Here is a 20,934-nt window from a genome sequence, read left to right as displayed (position 1 = left end):
ACCATGACGTTGACGTAGGAAGACTAAAGGTTTCTACATCTACATACATTGTTACATCATAGTGTCAGACTTGACAATTCTATGACGGTGCACAAGAATAAGAAAATGTGTAGAGAAACTGACAGAAAAAAGTAAGAAGTAGAACGGTCCAAGTGTGTATGGTGCTAAGTAAAAGATAGAAAAATGTGTAAAAGTGTTGCCCAGTTCGACTTCCGTGGCGGTACTAGGGTGCGGAGCCCCGCCGACATAGCTCAAGTTCCTCGTTTAGAGCTACTTTGTAGCTGGGACAGTGTCCCCTGAGAAGGTCAGGTTGGACAGCCCACTGTTGCTGGCGGAGAGTTTCATACCGGGAATTAATTGGAAATTTTGTTTTTCCGTTATGGTTGACGAGTAAAACTAAACAGGGGAGACAAACAAAAATAACATTTCCAATAAATTTGATTGATGTTAAGTTGGCTGTACAGGAGTAGCAGAAGTAGTGGCAGATAACTGCTGCTACTGCCAACAGTTACTGCAGTTAACTACCGCGATTGATTGTGTGCACTTCCACCCACAGGTGGCAGTAACGTACCTAGGATACAGTATGGGTCCATGGGCCATATGCACTTACATTTATTACAATTATAATGTTTTCTCAGGAAAAAATTGACAAAAAGCCATTTTGAAAAAATTTTTGTCCCTGTGACAATGAGTCATCTACAAGGTAGATATGAACAGTTTCACACGTGCATTGCTAGCAGGTCCGTAATTTTTTTTTCAAAACAACATTTCCTTATCAATGATTGGCCGCCTTTTCGGCAAGAGATTAATCTTTCAGAAAAACCTTACTTCAAAACCCAGTTCCAAACCGTTTACGCATCACGAGCGAGCAACGGCGTACAAAACGATAGTGATTTCTCCATCCGAAAAAATCCCACACATTTTTCGCACCGAAGTCTCCCCCCTAAAACAAATCAAGTACACCTTGTCAGTTAAAAGTTGCGCTACAAGCAGTCAGAATATGCTAAATGTAAACTAAAAAGACTAAAAATAAGGTTCAATTCTACTTTATTACTTACCAGTTGTTATTTATTTGAATTTGGTAAATAGTCTTCGTGAGCCATCGCTGCTTGTTTATATTCGGGTACTCTTTGGATTTTATCGCTACGTTTGAAATACGTAAACTGTCTCCGCCAATGAAAACGTTTCTTTACAACCACCGTTTTGTCACGGTAATCATGGCAGGCGAAGGTAATTTTCGAAAGCGAAAAGTTAAATTGCAAATTTGTAAGTAATTACGAAGAGTTAAACCTGATGTTCGGTCTTGTTAGTTTGCATTTGGCCAATTCTGACCGTTGTAACGTTATTTTTAACTGGGACGGAGTACTTGATGTGTTTTAGGGGGGAGACTTTGGTGCGAAAAATGTGTGGGATTTTTTCGGGTGGAGAAATCATTATCGTTTTGTACGCCGTTGCTCGCTCGTGATGCGTAAACGGTTTGGAACTAGGTTTTGAAGTAAGGTTTTTCTGAAAGATTAATCTCTTGCCGAAAAGGCGGCCAATCATTGATAAGGAAATATTGTTTGAAAAAAAAAATTACGGACCTGCTAGCAATGCACGTGTGAAACTGTTCATATCTACCTTGTAAATGGCTCATTGTCACAGGAGCAAAATTTTTTTCAAAATGGCTTTTGTCATTTTTTTCCTAAGAAAACATTATAATTGTAATAAATGTAAGTGCATATGGCCAATGGACACATACTGTATCCTAGGTACATTACTGCCACGTGTGCTTCCACCATTTAACTGTCACTACTGCCATCAGTTACAGCAGTTAATAAAGCTGTAATACCAGTTAGATGATGTAACTGAAATTGTGTCACCAAAATTAGTATAGATGTTACTGCCAGCAGGTAAATGATGTTTCTACGATCAGCTTCGTCATTTTTTGTGTATGTCACTGCCAGCCGTTACACATATTGTCACTCACTGCAGACCCATCTAGCTACTTTCTATATGATATTGACAGCTGAATATTGAATGACGAATTTATGAGGTTTTATTAGTTTCTTAACATTACTTTTAAAAGTTTAATGATTTCCTCAAAGCAATTATAGAATATATCTAGTTATTAAGGCAGCGACACTGCCTAAGGGGAATAACCAAAAAGATATCTTGTTATGTGTCTGTATGGTTTATCTCTCTTGCATAAAGCTTGAAATTTTTGTTTTGGTCAACATTTTTACTACAGAAAATTCGTTATGCTTTCTACGAATTATTACGATCTGATGTCCATATCAACAGCTTTGGATCACTTCTTACGTTTTTAGTAGTACTTTTTTATTTTTCGAGAAAACTACAAAAATAAGTAACAACTGGTTTTGGTACGTGTATGTCACAAGTTCAGAATTAACATAATTTCAGATGAATTGGCATCAAATGCACATTTTATCAGCATCATTGTTAAAATTTGCAATTTCAGGCATTCAAGGCGCTCACAGTTTTAAAACAAAAAGTATGACTTTTAAACTTTTTGTGCTATGAGTTCCCCATTACTTCCGGTTTACACTGCGTTATTGTACATGTACAATAAAACCTCTATTAACCGGAACACCCTTTATACAAGATACGCATGTAAACTGATCGAATTTCGCAGTCCTAAAATTTGGGCTTCATCCTTATTTCATTAGAAAAAAAAATACAACTGTAAACCAGAACCCCGCTATACCAGAAAACGGATATTTCTCCAAATCGTACCTCTATTTATTAATACAAAATAACACATTTTCTTTCAACTTTATTTATTTCACTCAGTTCATATAAATGACAACATGAAGTTATATAAATCCAATATACAACGTTTAAAACGAGGTCGCCATAAAACATACTGGTGGAAAGAATTTCTACGTTTATGCGGGGCTGAACTAAGTCAAACATATTTTTGTTTGGTGCGGAAAGAGTAGTACGTAAGACGATAAAGCACAGAAAAAAGTCATAAAATATCATCACACATTTGTGAGATATTGCACCTAGGTGGAATTCTGAAGTGGCGTCTTGTACTATCATCATCAAAATAACTTCTAAATCAAATATATTTACGAATAATATGCGGTAATATTGAAGCAAGTTTTGCTCTAATTTTTAGATATAGCCTGTCTTATGGCAACATAGATTTATTCTAAAACTACATAGATTTCAGTGACACTCATCTTCTGATTATTTTTAACACTTCAATGAAATGCGACTTCTTATTTTCGTAAGTGTTCGTAATTACCAGAAATCTATCATTGAAATCTACATAAACTTTCGTTACCCGTATGTTAGGCTATGTTTATATGTTCATATTTTATCAGGGTAGGAATTTTTGCTTAGAGATTATTTTGATCATGTGTGATTCCCCACACCGTATGCGTATTATGGCCGTCATTGTGCATTATATGCTGTATTTATCTACTTCTGGTGTAGGCCTACGTTAATTAGCATAGATTTTTTTTGCTGGGAATATTGAAAAAAATAGACTTCTTGCAAGCACTAGCAGGTTACGTTTTGTATTTTTACCATCTTTGTAAACAAGTGTTGGGGAATCAAAATCCTTAACATAGTCACAGTTTTTTTTACCAGATTGATATATACATTGTTAAGTCTTGAGATACTTTTGGTTCATAGCTCTGCTGATTTACAATCTGCCAGACATTCTAGGCAGACTCATATGTGCACATGTTCAAAACTGAAGACTGAGTACCTTGGTTGAGAAGCTTTTAAGGGTTAGTAGGTATATTGATTAACTGTGTATATTTCTAGTGTCCTTTACTAAATTAGTGTGATTTAAAATTATATGAGTTACTGAGGCTGGCTTCCACGTTTTCCTGGTATTATATACAGTACATTATAACAGTGAGCGATTTTCAAGTTTACAAATGACTTAAAGTAAAATAGAATTCTACGAAACATAATTTGATAATAAAGTTTACCATTTTCAGTAACGTGTGTTGTTGTTTGCACAGTAATATTTGTTGAGAGTCTTTCATCTTCCATTTAACGTGTATAATTCAATATGTGTCTACACATTTAATTTCACCGTGAGGTAAATCGAATTATATTTCAACGTGACAGGGTTCATGCAAAAAGATGCAGAATGATAATGACCGAAAGAAAGAGTAATGTGCATATAAACTATCTCATATACTATATTGATTGAAACATATATCTGTATTTTTGTGGCGATTAACTGGCTGTATGTTAAAAACCCATAGTGCACCGTATGCGTATTATGACTGTCACTGTGCACCATATGCTGTATTTTTCTACTTCTGACGTAGGCCTACTTTAGCATAGATTTTTGCTGGGAATATCGAAAAAATAGATCTCTTGCAAGAGGATACGTTTTGTATTTTTACCATCTTTGTAAACAAGTGTTGGGGTATCAAAATTCTTAACATAGTCACAGTGTTTCTGACTAGATAAATATATACATTCTTACAACAATCTTGACATTCTTATTTCAGAAGTTACACAAAATTTACACAATGTCAATAGATTAATTTGAAATGCTAGCAGTTAAAAAAATAGGGGTGGCTTCAAATTGGAAACTTCACAATTTTAAGGATACAACGACCCGCAAGAACTTCAATACTGTGGTGACACCCAGTGACGTTGCTATTGGTCGCTTATCTGTTGATTTTTTTTTTACGGAAAGCTATGTGCGTGTTGAGGAATATTGCCAAAATGCCGAACAAGTCTACATAAGCGCACGGAAATTGTCGAGTGGTATTACGGGGCCTACTACCTTTCGTCTATAATTGTATTTGCAGCAGTACCAATATTTTAGTTTAAAAATTCTAATCTATGCGAATACTAGTATAACAATTTTTTTTATATTCCGGTTTTATTGTTTCTTTTCGTCTGTGTATATTTTTTCGGATGCGTTTTATCAGAAAATTTTGAAACATTTTAATAATGAGTATAATAAGTGTAAATCATTACGTTGAACATTTCTCTAGGTACTTTTATTTAAATCTACGTACGTTTAATTAAATAGAAGTCTTCACTCCGTCATCTTAATCAGATGTTTTGATCGAATTTGTGTTCAAATTTTATTTATGTGGTAATATTGTGTTATGAAATAAAATTTTTTAGATTGCAGAATGCATTCTCCACGACCAAAATTGGTTTTAGGATCTCATGACGTCATCAGTCAATTTGCTTATGTAATGTTTTCCATAAATTGTCTAAAATATAACATAATTTTCCTTTTCATTAATATAACCGCTAGACTTTATAAGATTATTTGATTTAGCAATCAAATTAACAGTTACATAAACTGGGCCATTTCCAAATCGAAATGTCAATTATTGCACAAAGAGAGCCAATAAATATCTGATTTGTTATTTAATCAAGTTTTGGATTTATTCTAAGCTAATTTCCAGTTTCTTTTTCAGAAATGAACAAGCAAATTTTAACTGAATTTGACGGACAAACACTAACAAAAAGGTTATTACATTTATATATATAAGATATTGTTATATAATCATCTCTACTGTATCACTTTAAGTGTTTTGTAGCGATACACTGATTAATCATGGCGCCGACGAATTATGAGAAAATGGTCCATGACATGATCGTTGACGAAATCTTTCATCACTGACGAAATTAGATGTCCTAATAATGCCAACCAGATAAGCTAGATCTACTTTAAACTACTAAAGTGCATGCAAAATGATGTCTAACTAGACAAAACTGCGACAATTTATTGTATTCAAAATAACCAAATTTGCTGCAATTATGCCATTGCCCAAAGTCAAGGCCATTTGCGCCAGAATTGATACATTTGATTTTCACCATGAGTAATCAACGATGGCGCATTTTCTGCAATGATCAGTCGACACGGAAATTCTGACTAATTCCTTTAGCTGTTGCTCGAAATAGAACCGAACCGAACAGAACAAAATGTTTATTTAGATTTAAGCATTACAGCTTATCATCTGTCTCCATAACATATTAACAAATAGCATGCAAAAAGAAATTGAACGGCATCTACAAATATTATACATATACAAGAGAGTGTAAACAAATTATTACGTTATACAGGAATATTTATACTCCCATCTCTTAGTTGAAATGCCTTAAAAATATAATTTTTAAAGTCGGTGTAACAGTTCTTATTATTACTATTTATCAAGTGTATAAACTTGAACATACTAGGAGAACTCGTAAAAACTGACGGTAAATATTTGTTTCTCAGCTGTCTGTGAGCGCCACATGCAAGTACAAAATGGTACTCGTCCTCTAATTCATTTCTTATACACATACTCTTCGGTGTCTAAGAAGATAAATCCTTCTTCTTGTGTACTCTACTCCACCGATCAATTTGAAACAAGCTCCGATAATTATTAAAGTTAGTATATTTATTTTGTAGATCAAATAAATCTGACGGCCATTCTTCATATGGGAAAATTAAACCCATCGATTTTTCACACGAGTGAAAATATTTTATATAGCGCAAAGAAGGAGCCCTTTACTTTATTTAAATTCATGGAAAAAGTATTATAGGTATTTTAGCTTTGCAAACGATGTGATAATATTCAATGTATTGTCTTTCTTATGAATATTTTATTTTAAAAATGAATTTTAAAAAAATGGTCTTTTTTTGCGTATACTTTATGTCTGTCTATCTACAATTAGAAATATAGTAAAATATGGATAATTTGCTGAAATTTCTTCTGTTTAACAAAGAATAAATAGATTCTTATGTGTGCTTAAAGACCTTTGCAAACGACTTAGTAATCTATATTCATTTAGCTATTGTTTCATACTAATTTCAGTTTTCTAGGTGAAGATGAAAATGGTCTTTTTTAAGCATTTTGCAGATGAGTATAGGTTTTTTTTCCTTATCGGAAAGACTCGAACATTCTCGTATGTTTCCGTCAATTCTTACGGAATTTAAGCTCCTTAACGGTAAAGACTGATATCTTCTCACCCGCTAAACAGCACACATGTACGGATTTATTAATTAGTGCACGCTCCATAATATGATTTGTTTACAGCCAATAGTCAATTTTAAACAGCTTCAGGATCGAAGTTCAAAATTTAAAAAAAGAAACGTTGAAATTTTAGGCGGCATATTTTGGGCAAGTTAGAAGTAAAAAATCAATGATTCAAATTTTGAAAGGATGATGTTGAATTTCGCTTACACTGAATTTCGCACAGACTCGGAAATCGAAATTAAAATAAAAATAATTCGTCGAATTTCGAGGCAGAATTGAAATTAGATCCAGCAGGATGACCGAAATTCAAATATTTTGAGGGGAGCGGTCGTCCAGTGAATAATGTGTCGGCCGCTCAACCCAGGGGTCGTGGGTTCAAGCATCCGTGAAAGGAGTCACGACCATGACTTCTCATATGACACCAGTACTGGGTTTTCCCGGAAGCTGGCTGTTTAAAAGATAGTTTCACATTCAATACCAGTTTTAAATTCGATTGCTTAGAAAATTCGAGCATGCTTGAAATAAAATACCGAGAATAATCTATTTAGATTTTTAACAAGGAGCTGTGTTCAATAAACGCTTGATGCCCCCGGTGGCATCCTTGTCGATACAAAGCAACCTAAGTCATAGTGCACCGTATGCGTATTATGACTGTCACTGTGCACCATATGCTGTAATTTTCTACTTCTGACGTAGGCCTACTTTAGTATAGATTTTTGCTGGGAATATCGAAAAAATAGATCTCTTGCAAGAGGATACGTTTTGTATTTTTACCATCTTTGTAAACAAGTGTTGGGGTATCAAAATTCTTAACATAGTCACAGTGTTTCTGACTAGATAAATATATACATTGTTACAACAATCTTGACATTCTTATTTCAGAAGTTACACAAAATTTACACAATGTCAATAGATTAATTTGAAATGCTAGCAGTTAAAAAAATAGGAGTGGCTTCAAATTGGAAACTTCACAATTTTAAGGATACAACGACCCGCAAGAACTTCAATACTGTGGTGACACCCAGTCACGTTGCTATTGGTCGCTTATCTGTTGTTTTTTTTTACGGAAAGCTATGTGCGCGTTGAGGAATATTGCCAAAATGCCGAACAAGTCTACATAAGCGCACGGAAATTGTCGAGTGGTATTACGGGGCCTACTACATTTCGTCTATAATTGTATTTGCAGCAGTACCACTATTTTAGTTTAAAAATTCTAATCTATGCGAATACTAGTATAACATTTTTTTTATATTCCGGTTTTATTGTTTCTTTTCGTCTGTGTATATTTTTTCGGATGCGTTTTATCAGAAAATTTTGAAACATTTTAATAATGAGTATAATAAGTGTAAATCATTACGTTGAACATTTCTCTAGGTACTTTTATTTAAATCTACGTACGTTTAATTAAATAGAAGTCTTCACTCCGTCATCTTAATCAGACGTTTTGATCGAATTTGTGTTTTATTTCATCGTTCAAGTTTTATTTACGTGGTAATATTGTGTTATGAAATCAAATTTTTTAGATTGCAGAATGCATTCTCCACGACCAAAATTGGTTTTAGGATCTCATGACGTCATCAGTCAATTTGCTTATGTAATGTTTTCCATAAATTGTCTAAAATATAACATAATTTTCCTTTTCATTAATATCACCGCTAGACTTTATAAGATTATTTGATTTAGCAATCAAATTAACAGTTACATAAACTGGGCCATTTCCAAATCGAAATGTCAATTATTGCACAAAGAGAGCCAATAAATATCTGATTTGTTATTTAATCAAGTTTTGGATTTATTCTAAGCTAATTTCCAGTTTCTTTTTCAGAAATGAACAAGCAAATTTTAACTGAATTTGACGGACAAACACTAACAAAAAGGTTATTACATTTATATATATAAGATATTGTTATATAATCATCTCTACTGTATCACTTTAAGTGTTTTGTAGCGATACACTGATTAATCATGGCGCCGACGAATTATGAGAAAATGGTCATTGACCAAATCTTTCATCGCTGACGAAATTAGATGTCCTAATAATGCCAACCAGATAAGGTAGATCTACTTTAAACTACTAAAGTGCATGCAAAATGATGTCTAACTAGACAAAATTGCGACAATTTATTGTATTCAAATTAACCAAATTTGCTGCAATTATGCCATTGCCCAAAGTCAAGGCTATTTTCGCCAGAATTGATACATTTGATTTTCACCATGAGTAATCAACGATGACGCATTTTCTGCATTGATCAGTCGACACGGAAATTCTGACTAATTCCTTTAGCTGTTGTTCGAAATAGAACATAACAGAACAGAACAAAATGTTTATTTAGATTTAAGCATTACAGCTTATCATCTGTCTCCATAACATATTAACAAATGGCATGCAAAAAGAATTGAATGACATCTACAAATATTATACATATAAACGAGAGTGTAAACAAATTATTACGTTATACAGGAACATTTATACTCCTATCTCTTTGTTGAAATGTCTTAAAAATATAATTTTTAAAGTCGGTGTAACAGTTCTTATTATTACTATTTATCAAGTGTATAAACTTGAACATACTAGGAGAACTCGTAAAAACTGACGGTAAATATTCTTTCTTAGCTGTCTGTAAGCGCCACATGCAAGTATAAAATGGTACTCGTCCTCTAACTCATTTCTTATACACATGCTCTTCGGAGTCTAAGAAGATAAATCCTTCTTCTTGTGTACTCTACTCCACCGATCAATTTGAAACAAGCTCCGATAATTATTAAAGTTAGTATATTTATTTTGTAGATCAAATAAATCTGACGGCCATTCTTTATCAAATCGGGTTTTAACCTTTAGCCTGCTGGTGGCAAGTGATTTTGCCTTTGCGACCAGTGCAGATCAAGGTCAGCCTGCACATCCGTGCAGTCTGATTATGGTCTGCACTGTTCGCTATTCAGTCAGTAAATTTTCAGAAAAATCCCCTTTGAATAATAAGCGGTACTGCCAAAATTGAATAATGGACCAGCCCATTTTAGAAATATAGCAGGGTAAAGGTTAAAATATTAACACTTTACGTTCAGCTTGTTCCACACATTTACACTATATACAATAAGACATGGGAACGCATGTAATCTCATAGGTGTTTTACAACTGTTTTTGTTATTTTATTTTAGTGATGGTTTCCTCTTAAACCGTTGTCATTAAGCTCAATTCAAAACATTCATGCCCATTTATAGGTTTAAATAACTGAATATTAAATCTTTTCAGTGATGTCATTATTATTAGAAAATTCAAGGCTTTAAGTAATACTGTCGTGACAATTCATTCCGTTCAGTTCTGGTACTAAGGCGTTGCATGATTTTCTTAGACGAAGGATTTCAAACCTGCCACCATATCCCCCATGTACTATTATGGAATATTGAATTATTAGATACCTATATAAATTCTGTCCAAAATACGGCTTGTATTTCACAAGTAAATACGAACAGGCAGAAAAAAAATCCGTATTGTACTTTTCCGGACTTCTTTCATTAACTAATATGCATGACCTGACCCAGTTCTATAAATAGCGCACACCAACAACGATAGACCTTGAAGCAAAACTTTTTATCTTTTAATGTAATTTTTCTGTTAAATGAATATTTTTTGTTGGAAACTGTAACAGAAAACGAGATTTATTTATAGACAAATTTATATTTTTATGAAAAACAATTACTAGAATCGTATAAATTGGTTTAATACAAATTTTGTTTATTATAAAGTCTTGCTTGCGTCGGTAAAGTTTTCTCAAGTAGCAAATAATTTTTCATCTTGATCACGATAATACGTAATTTATTCCTTACCAAAACTCCATTACAACAGAAACAGAGCTGTCAGAGGAAAAGAGAAATTATTCTTTTACTACAAACAGCTCTGCACTTTGCATTTTACAAGACTTTTCCATTCGAGTAATAACTACCTACGGTAAATATTATTTCATCAATTGTACGGATCGATTAATAATACAGTTTGTAGATCACTGAAACGATATGCGCAATTACAGACCTGAATCACCAAATTATTTTGTCGAATCTAACGTGATCGCAATCATTTTCATGAAATACCAAAAAGAAAAAGCAACAAAGCTGCTTAGAATTAACTCACATTTCGAAAGAACTTTCCATAAGATATTGCGTGTATGAAAGTTATCCTTATTTCCCTTCTTAAGTAACACGTTTTTGTTATTTAATTTTAAATAAAGGGCCCTAAAGTATTTCAAATGAGGTTTTCGTCCATTGATGCAGACTGAATTTAGAGAGGTAATTCCACAAAGCACCAGAGGAAACGAATACCCACAATTCATTGCAGATATATTTTCTTTTCGCAGATAATTTTCTTAAATACGATACTTTCCAGACAAAGCAGAAAGCAGACGACAATTATTCAGGGAAACTATCAGTTTCCCTTTATTACTCTCATACTTATACTTGTTTCTGCGTCTAGAAAAATTACTTGTTCTAACAAACCCTCATTTTCAGAAATGAAAATCAGCTTAGAATTCAATTAATAACTAGAAATGCTCTAATAAATCACAGAAAGCACCAAATAGATCAAATGTTAATGTTCCTGTCAGCAATACATATATATTGTGGCTGATTTGAAATGGTGAGGTATATGTAGTATGAAAATTAACATCAAGTGAAACACTTTTCTTTAAAGCTTTTATGTATTTTCTTAATATTAAGTTAATCATTACGCGATTGAAAATATAGAGTAATCAAATAAATTGTTATGCTTGGAAGTGGTTACTTTTTATAATGAACTGTCTCCAGACAACCTTACATAGTCTAGGTCACATGCATGTCTAGGAACAATGTTTTGCTATTATTTCGTTGTGTCATTCTTTCGGCCCCGGCACCACAAAAGAAGGACAGTGTTCGGATTTTTGTTGCTTCGTTTATATGGTCTCTACAATGGCCAACTTCATAAATTAAGTGTTTTTATCTGTAAAGAGTTCTATTTCCATCCATCCATCCTTTAATCAATCCATCTATCCTACCATCCAGCTTATTTTTGTTATTCCGACAAGTCTGGACGAATCGGTATTTCTAACAACAAAAAGAGCGAAGCTGACAGTATTTAGTCTTGGTCTATGTGAAATAAGCAACTGGCTAACAGAGAACCAGCTGACATAATAAGCCCAAAAAGACTCTTTCTAGATAAATGTTGTTTGCTTTCTACGTTAAAGAAACGGTTACAACTATGTTAAAAGTTTAAAATGACAAAGTGACCGTTTGTCTTCAGTTGTAAAGTTGTTCTATTAGAAAGGTAAGTTTTCTTTCATGTGAATATGAGCACCCCTTGATCTTCAAATATTCCACTTGACTTTATTCGACAACCATTCACGTAGGTGCTGCTATGGGACGTCATAACTGACGTCATGATGAGCTCTCGCCGGTCCACGTGTCAAACGTTTCTTCATTTCTTTAACCAGCAAACTGTAGTGTAAAGATATCACACGATTTAAAATTGTGAGAAAGAGACTGGGTAAAAATGGATGTGTAGAAAGGGATATGCAAGGTGTCAGGGAGAGGGAAGTTACGCGCGAACATACAAGACAACATACAAATTAACATATAACATTGTTCGGACAAGAGACAAATTGAAAATTGGGGCACTGCCTTGGAACGGTCAAGAATTTCTTTAAAAGGAACAGGCGTTAAAGTGCGTTTGGATCTTGCTAAAAACTGATTTCCGACTGAGTCAGACGACAATAATTTTATGATGTCTAAATTCTAAACTAAAATTTAAGAATGGCATAGAGTCAATTTGCCATAATTTTGACTATCGACGTGGAACTTTTTGGAGAAAAGAGGTACACTGCAGCTGCGCTTTCGGTTTTAATTGAGAAGAGAAAAAGAGGTACATAATGAAGCAACATTGTTGCATAAGTTCAGAGGTTGCAAATGAAGACAATGTTTGTTGGCAATTTATTGTGTAATAAGGAAAATAGCGTTTTTCTATTCCATTATGTGTAGTCTCTATTTGGACAGCAGCATTTTCTGTTTTAATACAAAATTAAAAGCCTTAAGGAACTTTAAAGTTACTACTGCTTCTGTCGACGTCGGCCTACACGTTTCAAGATATATGCAAGAAAACGTATTAAAGAGTTTCAAATCTGACAAATGTAAAATTCAAAATGACACTTCTATTTTTTCATATGCGAAAGGAGCTGAATGGGAAAAAACAAACATTCTTTACATTTCAATTACTATATTCTTTGTAATGTTTTCCTCGGTGTTCTAATTGTAATCCAAAACAAATAGAAACATTTGAAACTTTTCGATAAATATCAAAACCATCAATGTGTGTTTTGCCTTAGATAACAGAAATGGGTGTCATATATCTTAATTATGAATGTTATTAGACAATTCCAGAATTACCCTTTAAATATTAAATCTGCAAATACTAAATGTGCGATTTGATTATAGCTGTAAATTTACTAAATTACAAAATAGCTAAACAAATTGATTACACATAGAGTATAATTAGACGGATTGTATTTATGAGCACATATTTAATTTGTTTAGGAAGATATAAAAGTTGCTACACTGAAAATTGCAAATTTCGAGTTTAAAGGCACTGACCTCTAGATTTGGGCTAAACTATGATCTCTCTTTCAAATTGAAGTTTGGTCATATTATGAACACTAGAATATGAGTTTTTGTTAGCAAGACCGCTACAGAGGATTAAGTGTTCAATTCGCGTTAAATATAGAAATTTATAATCGAGGCAATTCACCTCGCGTAAAGCGTTACAAACGCTTTTCGATTTTCATCGTAAAAAGTAGTAAGCAACTAATTCTCATGTGTTTCCGTAACATATAGTCTGTCAATAATTAAGTTTCAAAGCATTCTTAAGAAATGCAGCATTAATTTCCAGATATCTAAAAATGTATCCCTTTTTTTGTTTTTGAACGATCTGGAGGCCAGTGCCATTAATTATGGCTGAAATGTAACACAGAGTAAATTCGACCTTCCCAATCAGATCACCAAACCCACTAAACACGGAACACGCACCTGCTACAACGTACCTATATAAAACATGTGACAATTTATTAGTGTATTAACATTTCCTTTAAACATTCTCTTATAAAAAATGGATTAGATCTAAGAATCGTTTACGTTGTTTCTTATGGTAATAAACAAATTGGTTACGAACACATGAGCTGTCTAAGTATGTATATTTATAAAGTGCAAAACGATAACAAAATGTAATAGCATTAGAGATCTCGAAATAATGCCAGTTTGCAATCTTGACAAAGTATGTTAACATTCCTCATAGAAAACCGTTTACATTGATTGCGTTCAAAGGGGGGGGGGGGGGGGGGGGGGTCCCAGTTAGGTGTCTGCGCAAAATGTTTTTTGATTTTATTTATACTTTGTGGTAATATACCTACATGTATTAAGTTTCATTAACAAGTGTTACTGTTACCAGTTTTGACTTACTTTTATAGATATTCACATTTAAAGTGGGTGGGGTAATCTGACATGTGACCAGCCAGGAACACAATTTCTGTTATTTTTTTAAAAATGGTTCTAACTTTTTACCTGAAACTTTCATGATAAAATAACTATGCAATGGACATTCACACAACATGTTGCATTTTAAATTGTACTGAATACTTTTTTCAGCACAGAGCCACAAAGTGGTCTAATCAAATTTACTGATTTTCAATGAACGAACTTCACCCAAAAGCTAAAACATTTTTTATTAGTTGAGATATTAAGGTGTTATTTTCAGCAGATATTGTAAACTAAATAAACATAAAAATGACAGTATATCAGTATATTCTGATTAATATTGGAAGAGTGGTACACTCTCAAACTGGGTAAAAGTGGGTGGGGTAAATAAATATTCGAAGCAACACTACAAAAATTGTGCATTTGTTACGAAATGGCCTCAGATTGTCTATTACTATCTTAATTGTGCCCCAATGAGTGGTGGGGGCATATAAATTCGCTCTTGTCCGTGCGTCCGTCCGTCCATCCGTCCGTGCGTGCGTCCGAAGTTCGTGACGCGCCTAGCTCAAAAAGTATTTGATAGAAATTGATGAAACCTTGCAAGAGTCTTTATCATGATATGGACTTGCGCACCTTTAATTTTTCGTCTGGCTCCGCCCCCTAATTTTAGAGTTACTGCCCCTGAAATAGTAAAAAAATGCACATTTTCACCTTGTGACATGCCTAGCTCAAAAAGTATTTGATATAAATTGATGAAATCTTGCATGAGTCTTTATAATGATATGAACTTGCACACCTCTTATTTTTCGTCTGGCTTCGCCCCTATTTCTGGAATTATGGCCCCTGAAATAGTAAAAAATGCACATTTTCACCTTGTGACACGCCTAGCTCAAAAAGTACTTGATATAGATTCATGAAACCTTGCATTAGTCTTAATCATGACATGAACTTGCGCATCTCCTATTTTTAATCTGGGTCCGCGCCCTATTTCTAGAGTTATGGCCCCTGAAATAGTCAAAAATGCACATTTTCACCTTGTGACACGCCTAGCTCAAAAAGTATTTAATATAAATTGATGAGTGTTTATTATGATATGAACTTGCGCACCTACTTTTTTTTCTGGGTCTGTCCCCTATTTCCAGAGTTATGGCCCCTGAAATAGTAAAAAAATGCACATTTTTACCTAATTATGTGCCTTACTCAGAAGTATTCTCGGTGCCTAACTCAGAAGTATTTAAATGTAAATTCATGAAACCTTGCTTGAGTCTTTATCATAATGTGACCATTGCACATGGCATTCTTCTTGAGAATTTTAGCATTCATTACAGAGTTATGGCCCTTGAAATAGCCAAAATAGTGGATTTTTTGTTTGTGATGCTCATAGCTCAAAAAGTATATGGTATAGAATAATGAATCCTTTTCATATTTTTTTTAGGCTATACCCCATTAAGACTGCAAACATTTGAATTATTTCCCCTTATTTGTGACAAATGTACCAGTCGGGGGTGGGGGGTGGGGGGCACACCATGTGTCCTACAGACTTGGTTGATAAATTTTAACAAAAAATTTTTCTCTTTAATAAGACTTAATACATGTGTGCCATGGAAAAATCAATGCAGAAAATTTAATGTTAATTTGAACAATAGCTTTCCCCAAAATATACTGCCTCAGGCAAAACCTTTTGTTAAATACTTTGAGCTTTCAGGGTTTATTTGGTTTGTCTACATGTCATGTTCAAGGTCCATGCTTTTTCCATGACACACATGTATAAAGTGGGATTTTTGTTTGTTAATTTATCAATCAATGCTGTATTTAATAAAATTAAGATAGTAATAGACAATCTGAGGCCATTTCTTAACAACTGCACAATTTTTGTAGTGTTGCTTCGAATATTTATTTACCCCACCAACTTTTTCCCAGTTTGAGAGTGTACCACTCTTCCAATATTAATCAGAGAACACTGATATACTGTCATTTTTATGTTTATTTAGTTTACAATATCTGCTGAAAATAACACCTTAATATCTCAACTAATGAAAAATGTTTTAGCTTTTTGGTAAAGTTCGTCCATTGAAAATCAGTAAATTTTATTAGACCACTTTGTGGCTCTGTGCTGAAAAAAGTATTCAGTACAATTTAAAATGCAACATGTTGTGTGAATGTCCATTGCATAGTTATTTTATCATGAAAGTTTCAGGTAAAAAGTTAGAACCATTTTTAAAAAAATAACAGAAATTGTGTTCCTGGCTGGTCACATGTCAGATTACCCCACCCACTTTAAATGTGAATATCTATAAAAGTAAGTCAAAACTGGTAACAGTAACACTTGTTAATGAAACTTAATACATGTAGGTATATTACCACAAAGTATAAATAAAATAAAAAAACATTTTGCGCAGACACCTAACTGGGACCCCCCCTTTGTTGACTGAAATTGGTTTTAGAGAAACACAATTTGATAAAATTTAATTATTACTAAGATCTTTATACAACCCACACATAATTGTGCTTTTACGCCTAAACTTTTAACACTTAAGCCAATTTTAATGGTTCAAGCACATCTGTGTTCTGAACCTGGTAAGACAATTGATGCGAGATGAAAGAAATCAGACAAATGCAAATGCATTTTATTGCATGTTTTTCAGTGAATGATGAAATATGTCTGGTATGATCACATTGAAAATTCAACGTTTAGAAACTTTAAATCGTGAAATAATGTGTTTAAAAACATAAATTAAAAAGAAAATATGTTTCTTATATAATAAGATAAAAAATTCTTTTATGTAACACATGTAAGTAAATGAATGAGCTCCGTCATTGTGAAGTGCCAGAAAATGTTTCTAGATAAATGAAAGAATTCTGTGATTCCAAAGGATTAGGAAATATAACAAGACAAAGCATTGGTAACAATACTGCTTTGTGAACCCTAAATCATGCGTTGTCGTGTTGTAAAACACAACGTTCTATTTCGATGTGAGATTCATTCAAATGCAACATCTCATTTCAGATACCTTTGCTTGAAATTAATTGAAAGTAAAAGTGATTTCTTGACCAACACTTTCGAGAAATCTTCTATAGTCTCATCAACTGCAAGGGTATTTTGTAGATAAAAGCGCATGGAATATCTATATTACTTCGTTCATGGCACTGCTTTAAAGAGATTATTTTGAAATTGAATTTTTCGTATGAAACACTTGTTTCGCCATACAGCACAGCGGAGTTTAGTTCTACGAGTAGAAATCTCACATATATTCATTCAATCTTAATGACGTAATTTTGCTTAGTGTTATTTATTGCGACACGCACGGAAATAATGTTTGTGTTACAAGATGTGTAGATTTTTGTGTTAAATGCTATTATTCCTATGTAGTTGTTGATTGATAGATATTTGTGCTAACTGCTCCTAATCCCTGGTTGTTATTGATAGACAGATGTCCCTAATCCGAGTTGTTAATGTTTTGGAAATATGTGTGCTAACTGCACTAAATCCTTAGTAGTAATTGTTTTATATAATAATAATAATGATGATAATAATAATAATAATTTCAATGACAAACCCGGTTTTACACTGTTAATAAATGTGGGCCCACTACATCGCCATTTACTGATAGAGAACTCGTAATGTTCATTCAGGCTTTAAAATCAAGCCTTAATGCAATTACATAGATTTTCCACTTGCCTATAATGAGCTTCTCAAAGAGCTGTGATATTTTGAAGGGAAACAGTACAACACAGATTTAAATCACAAAGATGTGTACATACACATGGGGATACATTCCATTTGGCACACATAATAACAAATCGTTTGTGTCGTGAGACCTTCAAAGTAAATAGAAAGATCAAACAAACTGAGTTTCTAAATTATCAAGCCAGCAAAGTGCCAAAATTAAGGTTTGGGAGTATAATATCAAAACACAGGAATATTTGGTAAACAAACAACATCTTAACCAACAATCTCTACCGTACTGTACGACTCGATACTTAAAATATTCTAAATAAGTTGTCCCACTTTGAAAATGAATGCCTTTTGTAAAGAAATAAAAGTAAACAATTGCTGAAATCTACGTTCCTAGTTATGTAAAATTTTAGCACTGGGACATTATGAAGATATGTAACAGTTCTTTGAAAATGGTGAGTTTTTAAAGGCGTTGAACTATCCGAAAGTGTAGCCCCTTTATGCAGTCCTTTTCCGACATTCAATGTTGACAATCGTTTTGTAGAGTAATATGCATGTTTTATATGCAGTTCAATTGTCATGTAAAACAAACCTTTCTTTCTATGATTTGGTGTTGTTTTTCTCTCAAAATATCGGGTTTTTTGACTTTTCTACTATTATGCATATCATTTGAGAATTCAAATTACGATACTTCTTAAAACAGAAGTTTTAAGTGTCGTTTGGCGTCCATATAAAGTGGATCCGTACTAAACTCATTTCTATTCATTGGGATCATTGGGATCATGGGGTCAACTTAATTGTAGTATAATAGGGCTCCACTATAGCCGGAACTAGAAAATGAATGGTTTTGCGTTGTACATTACTTCTAATGATGAGTTTAAATCGAACTGAGATTGCTATCACTGTGTTTTGGTGTTCATTTTATGCTTAAACGCGATCATATTGTTTTTTTAATTTTTAAGCGTTTTTCTCGTTTTCGGGGATTTCGTGTTCTATATCTCCATAGATTTATCTATTGTTTTAAAGGAATAATGGTAGTCTTAACAACATTGTACAAGAACCAAAAGTAAACTCTAACCGAACACAGAACAGTAACTAGGTGGGTACCACTGGGCAGAATCTTATACGGAAGGTATATAGTTAATGTAGATATCAGCTAGCCAAGATCAGTACAATGCAATGCTGAGTGAAGTTGTTTTTTAAACTTTAAGCAATTTTAGGCATATTTCACGTTATTATTTGAAAACTTGTTTTACCTCGCAGAGAATCCATATACTTGTTAAATAGATATGCATACTTTCCCCATTTTATCTTGTCGCACATATTTTATGGTGCATCGGTATTTATTATGAAGTAATCGTCCTAATACTGTAAGCGTTTTCACTGTTAACATAAATTAAAGTAGAACACATCAACTGCAATAAACTTCAAGTAACCGGTTAAACATTCCGGACAGAGTAATAATATTTCCCTGTGGCATAATGCTATATTAAAATATATCAGAAGTGAATTTCTTGACAACTGAGCTTGCTCAAAGCATCGTCACTGTCAAAATGTGTAGAAAATCTCTCGCGGATTTCATAGACTATAAAATAATCCCACGGGAAATCAGACGCCAAATTAGCTTCACGTGCTCCCCGCGTGCTTGTCTATTTTCTTTTGATGCTGACAAATTAATATTTATACTACACTTAAGTAATATATAAGTCTGCATCTTTCTTATGATCGAAATAATTTATTTCTCACCAGAAGTGTATTAAAACAGAAACAGAGCTGTCAAATGAATGACAAATATAGTTCTAGGCTTCCCAAGCGCCACTTATATTTTACAAGACTTTCCCATTTTAATAATAACGTCTCATGAAAAGAACAGTTTTCAACGCTATAAGGCCGAAATAAAAGTACAAGTGGATCGTTTAATCGACACATTAAATTGTAGACAGAGAACTCGGGATAGTTATGTATTGGAGCTTAAATGGTTGCAGTAACTTCTCGCAAAAAGTTTTAATACTTGTAGCATAAATGAATTTAAGTGCATCTAACTATCTTTATCAATTGTTTATTTTGCTTAAGCGATACTATATATATTCCTGTAGATGAATAATGCATGGTCTTTTACGATAACTTTTATCAATACGCTATAATACTCTAATGTTTTATAGTAATCCTGAAACGAAGCGAATACTCTCTCAGACATTTCTCTGTCTATAAGATAGATAAAACTGTTATCAGTCCAATGAGCGAATTATAGAGAGAAAATTTACTTGTTTCAGTGCAAGATTGAAATATTTTTCACGAGTGAACACCAGACCCAATATTGTCACTAGAAGCATATAGCCCCGTGTGAAAATGTAAGATACGGTGTGTGATATGTGTGAGAGGTATTTTGATCTTACATGCAAAACATGTTTTTAATTTCATGTTTTGACTAGATTTACCCATTCTATAGCTTCTGACCAGTGGGGAATGTGTTTGATACTTTTCACCAGGAAAATACCAGATATATTTCACTCTTATATTTCGATAATTCACTGTAAAACATATATGCTACTGTATTACAGCTGACATTTTGTGCATTAATCAAAGTAAAACATTCGAACTATTCATTGAACCTTTTAATAAATGATGCTAACATTCCTAAAATCAGATTGATATAACCGATGTTGTCCCTTCAGTTCAATTGACTTATTAAAGGGCCTTTCGTGCATTTGCGAATCATCTGTCCTCGGCTAAGCGGAATAAACGGTGTTTTTCGTTTTTGTTATTTTACTGCTGCTTTTTGCCAAGAACTTGTTTTACAAAAATAAGTTT

At 33.3% G+C, this 20,934-nt stretch overlaps 1 long non-coding RNA gene across 1 annotated transcript in view; it reads left to right on the top strand.

Annotated features, from left to right (window-relative positions):
- The first annotated feature begins 9 nt into the window (after window positions 1–9).
- LOC128558945 (uncharacterized) overlaps window positions 10–20,934 on the top strand; it is a 35,076-nt gene continuing 14,151 nt past the window's right edge. The window contains exon 1 of the long non-coding RNA XR_008371974.1: window positions 10–131. This is a non-coding gene — a long non-coding RNA (uncharacterized LOC128558945). The remainder of the gene's footprint in view (window positions 132–20,934) is intronic.

This window comes from Mercenaria mercenaria, chromosome 8 (assembly GCF_021730395.1).
Source record: "Mercenaria mercenaria strain notata chromosome 8, MADL_Memer_1, whole genome shotgun sequence".
NCBI classification, from domain to species: domain Eukaryota; kingdom Metazoa; phylum Mollusca; class Bivalvia; order Venerida; family Veneridae; genus Mercenaria; species Mercenaria mercenaria.
The sequence above is the reverse complement of the archived record's forward strand: the minus strand, read 5'-3'. Positions and strand labels throughout refer to the sequence as shown.